The sequence below is a fragment of the Pteropus vampyrus genome, unplaced genomic scaffold (assembly GCF_000151845.1).
Source record: "Pteropus vampyrus isolate Shadow unplaced genomic scaffold, Pvam_2.0 Scaffold311, whole genome shotgun sequence".
Classification (NCBI taxonomy): Eukaryota; Metazoa; Chordata; class Mammalia; order Chiroptera; family Pteropodidae; genus Pteropus; species Pteropus vampyrus.
Genome location: NW_011889092.1, coordinates 230,376 through 238,831, shown reverse-complemented (window position 1 = coordinate 238,831; position 8,456 = coordinate 230,376). Strand labels below are relative to the sequence as shown.

General features: G+C 34.1%; 1 protein-coding gene and 1 pseudogene across 1 annotated transcript in view; one reads left to right on the top strand and one right to left on the bottom strand.

Annotated features, from left to right (window-relative positions):
• The window catches only part of PGM2L1 (phosphoglucomutase 2 like 1), a 67,666-nt gene that overhangs the window by 29,836 nt on the left and 29,374 nt on the right, over window positions 1-8,456 (bottom strand). The gene's annotated exons all lie outside the window — the stretch shown is intronic.
• On the top strand, window positions 5,549-5,667 carry LOC111730393 (annotated as a pseudogene).

The following is an 8,456-nucleotide window of genomic DNA, read 5'->3' as shown; positions in this document are numbered from 1 at the left end:
GATCAACTTTAAACTCAGATTTCTCCACTATTTCATAACTAGACATTAAATTAGATGTAGATGTTACAAACTTTTAAAAAATATAACTAAATGGGTATCTATGTAACCATGATTATCATATATTTCCATTCACATGATGAAATTACAGTTGCATTTTATTACGATCTTCAAATAACTATGATTTATATAAACTATAATAAAGAGTCTAAGAACTACAAATTATTTTTTGAATACTATTTCCACATAGAACTCAGAGATACTAAATGGAAAAGAAAGCAGAAGAGTATATAAACTGTTTTGATTTGTATAGAAAGAGGTATGTGTATATTTATATATCATTCCAGAAATACTACAAGTGAATATAAGAGACTGAGGAAATCAGGGGTGAGGTCTGAGGTAGAGTTTTTATTGTACAGCGTTGGTACTATTTGAAAATTTTAAGTTTATATTACTACTTATGGTAAAAATTAGTTAGGTATCCTTGATGGCTGAGAAAAACCACTATTTGTGTGTTTATATGAATACTTTTTACCTCACAAACTGCTCTCTTTTGCCTACCTACAGAAAGCTTTAATAAGAGGTGAATCTATAAAACATCTATTGGAGCTTTCTCAAATACAAATTTTTGTTTGCTTTTTTAATGTGTGCTCATTTACAATTCATTCATTACTTGAAGGCAGGAGAATTGAATGGAAGGCCTTACTCTAGTAGTTGTACATTTAAGCATTAGGAAGTATACTCAGAAACCTAATCAGTGCCAAAGGAAAAAAAATTGTTCAACTGATATAAACTGTAAAAAAGCACCTTTAAAATAATAATGTAAGTCTTTAGGAAAGTTACTTGATTTATAGTTTTTGAAAATATACTTACTGATCTGCTACATAAAAAATGAATTATTTAGAAAGGAAATTCATTCGATCTAAAATAAATTTGCTCTTAACAAGCATATTTTAGAATCTTAATAATTTTAGTCCTCCAAAAAACTAATCCTGCAGAAAACACAGAGATTTTAGTGACTATTAACATTTTCTATACTTCATCAGGAATAAAGCTGATTGTTTAGTATAAAATTAATAATCTAAAGAAAGAATACAGAATTAAAGCTATACGTTATTTTCAAATTTTACCTGCATACCAAAAATTCTCCCTTAGGTTCTAATCCTATGTATTACTGTGACTTCACATGTCTGAAATGAAGAAGAGAAAGTGTCTTCTTCCATTAATACTCTGTGGTTTTATTTTTTCCATATTGTAGGTCCAGTAAGACTCAAACTCAAAGAAAACATAAAAGATTTGATTTACCAAAAAAAGCAACACTTTAAATATGTAGGCATGCCTCTTCTAACAAACTTAAGTGTCTCTTCCAACAAACTTCTTATGAACTTTCACAAATGTGAAGAAAACTACCCACAGACCAAAATCAAACCAACTCTGCCTGCCATTAAATGAAAACATTAGCATGCACTTATGAAGGATCATTTTGGACTCATCCAAGCTTTTCTGACCTATTCTGTTATAAGGTTTGTGTATTATTTACATGTAATAAATACAAATGTGTATAAAAGTATGTAAAAAAGTAATGAATCACCATGACGTAAAACACATCGAGTTTGTCAATGAGGAATTTACCTGCAAAGTTTCTTTCCTACTTCTCTTATAAACCTAATATTTTTATAATTCTTATACAACTTGAATCTATTCTGTTATTATTCTAGTATTAAACCTAAGAGCTTAAAAATAATAGAAACTATGAATATCATTGTATAGAAGATTAGAACTGATCTAAAATAATATAATGGATTATATTCTTAATGTATATTAAGGATCCCAGATCGTAGTTTTGTTATATATCTAAAGAGGGGGCAATACTACACAAAATTGATTTTTTAGTAACTCAAATATATTTAAAATTGCAAAACTGTAAATAACATTTTAAAATGTTACTCAGAGACGGCATCTAAACAATAAATTCCAGTTTTATATAGTGACAGAGAAAAAAACTTTTTTAAGTTTATTTCTAAACAAAAGTTAAAAGAGAAACTGCAACCTAAAAATCTGAAGTGAACCTGACATTTACTTCTTCTGAGTCAGTGAGCTTGAATATCCAAGTCTAGAGTATTGAAGCAGAACATGTTTTCCAAACTAGATGCTTCCTCATTGAGTACAAAATATACTCTTGCTAAACCAATAATTTTTTTCCATTTAAAGGATCTCTGTTCTAAATCTAATATAATTTCTCTATCTTTAAAAAATTTGCAGAAATTGGCATAAATTAAATTGGCTTAGATAAAAAACTTGAATGACTATACTTCAGGTAACCCTTATTTTATTGTTATAATTGTTCTATTATTAGTTATTGTTGTTAATCTCTTACTGTGCCTAATTTAGAAATTAAACTTTATCATAGGTATGTATGTATTGGAAAAATACAGTATATATGGGGTTCAGTCTTATCTAAGGTTTCAGGCATCCACTGGAGTCTTGGATCGTATTTCCCACGGATAAGATGGACGATTGTATTAGAAAAAAAGTTAACAGATGATAATGGGAATTCCCTTAAAAGCAGTAATAATTACTCTCATAATGGGGGTTGATAGCAGAGACCATTTTCTAAACCTCTTTGTATCTTCCACAGTACCGAACCTCTACCTTGTACACAGAAGATGCTTAATATGTGTCCAATGACTGAGTCAGTAATAGTAACAAAGTAGCCATGTTCTTTCAGGAAAAGTAAATATTAAAGAAAGAAAATGCAAGTTGAAGTTATCATGCAATTGAACCTAAGAATTCCCAACTGAATTTCCTAATTAAGTGGATATATTTTTTTTAAGATAAAGCCTATGGACAAATAATTTTACGTTATTCTTTGAGGCTAAATTAAATACCAAATATACACTTTATGCAATCACTCAAAAATGTTACTTTTAAAAAATTAATACTATATCTTCAGTATCGAGAACAGAACCTGGCACTCAGGCATTCGACCAATGTTTGTTAATTAAAATATATGTTTATTAAGCACAAGAGACACTATGGGGAACAAGAAGACACTGTCTCTGCTCTCACAAAGCTCAAGATGTAATGAAGCATAAAGATCAGTAAAAGGGCAGTTAGCACATAAAACATGAGAAGTATTAGAATATGAGTAAGTTCTGGGTGCTGTAGGAACACGTAGGATAAGTCTCTAACCCATGATGGACTTAAGAGTAGAGAGAAGAGTCAAGGAAGTAATATCTGATCTGAAAAGTGAGTAGGAATTGGAGGGTGTAGGGTGGGGTGTGAGAAACAAGTTGAGGGTAGAGAGATAATGAGTTCAGTATTAAATTCAAGTTAACAATGATATTTATAGTCAGCATGCCAACTATTACTTTCTCATCTGATAGTCTCTTCCTAGTATCCAAGGAAATGTAAATTAAAATATGGTATCATTTTCATCCCAAAACTTTATTAAGTTTTTAAAATTATTAAGCCCAGTACTGAGAAGGTAAGGTTTATTAATTACTATGGCAGGGGTAACAAACCACTCCAAACATAGTGGCTTAAATTAATAATAATTCATTATCTCTCACAGTTTCTGTGGGTCAGGAATTTAGAAAGGGCACAGCGAGTTTGGCTTGTCTGTGTCTCACAATGTCTGGTGTCTCAGCTGGAAGACTTGAAGACTGGGGGCTGAAATTATCTGAGGGCTTATTTACTCATATATCTGGCAGTGATGCTGACAGCTAAGGCCTACCTGGGGCTGTAGGCTGAAATAACTATAATGCTCACTCCACGTGGCCTGGGCTTCCTCACAATGTTGGGTTCCAAGGGCAAGTGTCCCAAGAGCAAGCAAGCCAGGGGGAAGCTGCATTACCGTTTATGACCTCGACTTGGACGTCAGGAAGCTTCACTTCCACTAAACTATTTTTCTTGGGGAAGTTACAAAGGCCCAAGTTCTACGAAAGGGAAAATAGATCTTACCTTTCAACTGAGGTGTGCCAAAGTTACAGCATGTGAGGTGGGATTATATATACATGCATGCAGCCATCATTGAAAAATACAATTTGCCAAAGAGGGAGTATAAAATCATATAATATCTCAGATGACAATTTGCCAATGTTATAAATAATTTAAATATTAAATAGCCAAAGGCTTATTTAACATTAAAGATTAGTGACTCAACAGAAAAATGGGCAAAAGATATGAAGATAGTTCATTTAAAAAGGAAATACAGGTATCTTTTAAACATATGAAAATAAACTCAGTATCTTTATAAGAAAAAATGGAAATTAAAACTAAAATAAATATAATCTTCATTTCTACATTGGCAAAGACAAACACTTGATACTACATTGTGGAATGAAGAATTTGGGTGATGTCTGAAGCACGGTGGAGTGAGAGATGTCCCCAGATCTCTCCCCTTGAAATAATAAAAAGCCGAATATCTAAAACTCAATAAATAACACCCAACATACACACAAGCACGTCTGAGCGAGTGATGTGCGCCCAAGAGCTACCAGAGGTCAGAACTGTGGGAGTTGGGTGGTAGATTGGGAGGAAGAAGCTGCCTCTTGCAGGTGGAGCTCCCTGCAGGAGGAGGGGGAGGGGAGAAGGTATGGCAGGTTCCCTGAACAGCCCTGTCTGAGAGAGCTGTGAGCTCTACGCAGTGGCAGCGCCCAGGAATCAGGACAGAAAGCAGAGAAGTGAGGATGGCAGAGAAGCAACAGTTGATTATTACCAGCCACAGTTGAAAATCACGAGGCTGAGCCACAACAACCCCCATCCTCCAACCCAGTGGGCACCACCCCCCATATCCTCCAAGACTGAACACCATAGAGCCCCAGGGGAATCTGAGCAAATGCTACTAAAACTGTCACTAACACTGATGGAGACTGAGACTGAGGGTAGCGGTTGTGATTGAATATTTATAAGAAAAAAAAGACATTATTAAGGCTCAAAGCAGGGATCCAAGAGGCTTATATGCCACATACTAGAAACCAAAAGAAAAACACCTTTTTAGCAACAGGCTAAAGAGGGATCTTTATATAATAAATCTTCTTTCTGGGAAAAAAAAAAAGTATAATATACTTCCATTAATGCCCAGGCAGAGAAACAGTCCATTAAATGCCATGAACGACCAAGGTGACAAGGCAGCTCAGAAAGAAAAAGAAAAATCTCCAGAAAATAATCTTAAAGACAAAGAAATATATGACTTAAATGACAGAGAACTCAGGATGGTATTTCTGAAAATACTCAATGAGATCTATAATTCCAGGAGTTGAAAAAACAACTAGATCAACAGAATGAGTTATTTAGCAAGGAGATTGAAACCCTAAAGAGAACCAAATAGATCTTCTGGAAATGAAGGACCTGTTAAAAGAGATGAAGAATGAAATAGCAAATTGGGAAACAGAGTCAACCAAATGGAGGAAAGGATCAGTGATATTGAAGACAGAAATCTAGAAATAAATCAAAAGGAAGAAGAGAGAAATCGAAGAATGAAAAATAATGAAAGAAGAATTCAAGAACTAGCTGACACCATCAGGGAAAGAAACATAAGAATAATGGGGTCTACGGCCACGCCACCCTGAATGAGCCCGATCTTGTCTGATCTCGGAAGCTAAGCGGGGTCGGGCCTGGTTAGTACTTGGATGGGAGATCACTTAGGAATATCAGGTGCTGTAGGCGTTAAAAAAAAAAAAAGAAGAAGAAGAATGGGTATTCCAGAAGGAGAGAAAAAAGAGCAGGAATCAGAGAGCATTTTCAAACAAATACCTGATGAGAATTCCTCAAATCTAAGGAACGAACTGGAAATTCAAAATGTCAACAGAACACTCAATTATGTCAATCCAAAAAGGCCTTTTCCAAGACACATAATACTAAAATTATCAAAACTTAATGACAAAGAAAGAATTCTCAGGGCAGTCAGGGAAAAGAAGATGGTAACCTATTAAAAAAAAAAAAAAACAGATTATCGTTGGACTGCTCAGCACAAAACTTACAAGCAAGGAGTGGATTCAAATAATCAAACTATTAAATGAAAGGAATTACTAGCAAAGCTCTCCTTTAGATATGAAGGAGAAATAAGTACCTTTAAAGACATATAAAAATTGAGGGAATTCTCCAATACGAGGCCTGCATTTCAGGAAATACTGAAAGGGGTCAGCCCACCTAAAACAAAATGACAAAAAAATACATTACTGAGCAAGGCGACTAACAGGCAGATAGAAGTAGAGTAGTGCAAATCTTATTAAGAACGGGGTATTATAAGTTTAAACACTAAGAAGAGATTTGCTAATGCAAGATAGTAATGAACATTCAGCATATATAGGGACAAACTGAGACAACAATAACTGAAAAGGGGAGGATTCAAAGATCCAGATTCACAAAGGGGAATGGAGATAAGGCACATGCAGAAGAAAATGGACTACTGTATGTATGTATGTATGTATATGTATGTATGTATGTATGTATGTGTATGTATGTGTGTGTGTGTGTGTGTGTGTGTATAAACTGTCCTTCACATATTCATAATGGTAACCACATGCCAAAGATTCAGAACTGAAGTATATAACATAAAACAAGAAAGACCAGTGGGAACATCCACAAAACCCAACCAAAATAAAAAGACAGATGGAAATACAAGGACAATGAAGCAATGGAAACACTGAGCTACTAGAAAGCAAAAGATAAAATAGCTATAGGAAAATTTCGTATTTCAATGATCACCCTAAATGTAAATGGACTGAACTCACCAATAAAAAGGAACAGAGTTGCAGAATGGATCAAAAAACAAAACCCAATCATATGCTGCCGCCAGGAGACACATCTCAGCTCCAAAGACAAATACAGACTCAAAGTGTCTCAGCTCCAAAGACAAATACAGACTCAAAGTGAAAGGGTACAAAATGATATTTCAAGCAAACGGCATTCAGAGAAAAGCAGGAGTGGCAGTACTAACATCGGACAAAACAGACTTCAAAATTAAAAAGATAAAGATACCGAGGGACACTTCATAATGATAAAGAGAAGCATACACCAAGAAGACATAACACTTATTAATATCTATGCTCCCAATCAGGGAATCCCGAAATATATAAAGCAATTACTAACAGAACTAAAGGGAGAAACAGACCAAAGCACTATCATAGTAGGGGACCTAAATACCCCACTGTCGGATATGGACAGGTCATCCAAACAGAAAATCAATAAGGAAATAACATCCTTAAATGACACATCAGACAACTGGATATAACTGACATTTACAGAGCGTTTCATCACAAAACACCGGCTTATACATTCTGCTCTAGTGTACATGGAACATTCTCAAGAATCAAACACATACTGGAACACAGAGATAGCCTCAACAAACATAAGAGGGTTGAAATCATACCAACCATATTCTCTAATCATAATGCTTTGAAGCTGCAGATCACCTGTAAAATGAAAGAGGGAAGAACCACAAATACATGGAGATTAAACAAAAAGCTACTAAAGACTGACTGGGTTAGAGAAAAAATAAAAAGAGAGATTAAGAGATACACAGAAATGATAATGATAGTACAACATATCAAAACTTTTAGGGCATAGCAAAAGCGGTAATAAGAGGAAAGTTCATATCATTACAGGCCTATATCAAAACAAAAATGAGCCCAAAGAAACAACCTAACACTTCATCTTAAAAAACTAGAAAAAGAAGAACGAGTGAAGCCTAAAATTAGCAGAAGTAAAGAATCAAAATTAGAGCAGAATTAAATAAAATTGAAAAAAAAACAATAGAAAAAAATAAATGCAACAAAAAGCTGGTTCTTTGAGAAGGTTGATAAAACTGACAAACCCCTGGCTAAACTCACAAAAGAAAAGAGAAAGGACACAAGTAAATAAAATCAGGAATGAAAGAGAAGAAATTACAACAGATACCACAAGAGTACAAAGGATCATACAAAAATATTATGAAAAAGTACATAACACCGAATTTAATACCCCAGAAGAAATGGACAAGTACTTAGAAATATACAACCTTCCTAGACTGAATCAAGAAGAACTGGAAAATCTAAATAGACCGATCAGCAGTATGGAAATTGAAACAAATGACCAAAAACCTACCAAAAAGTAAAAGTCCAGGACCAGATGGCTTCACCAGTGAATTCAAATATTCAAATTAGATTTAATATCTATTTTCCTTAAACTCTTCTGAAAAACTGAAGAGGAGGCAATACTTCTCAAGTCATTTTAAGAGGCCAATATTACCCTGATACCAAAACAAGGTAAAGATAACACAAAGAAAGAAAACTACGGACCAATATTTCTCATGAACACAGATGTAAAAATCCTAAATAAGATACTAGAGAACCAAATACAACAACATATTAAAAAGATTACATACCACGATCAAGTGGGCTTCATCCCAGGGGCACAAGGATGGTTCAACATATGCAAATCGACTAATGTGATACACCACATAAACAAGTTAAAAA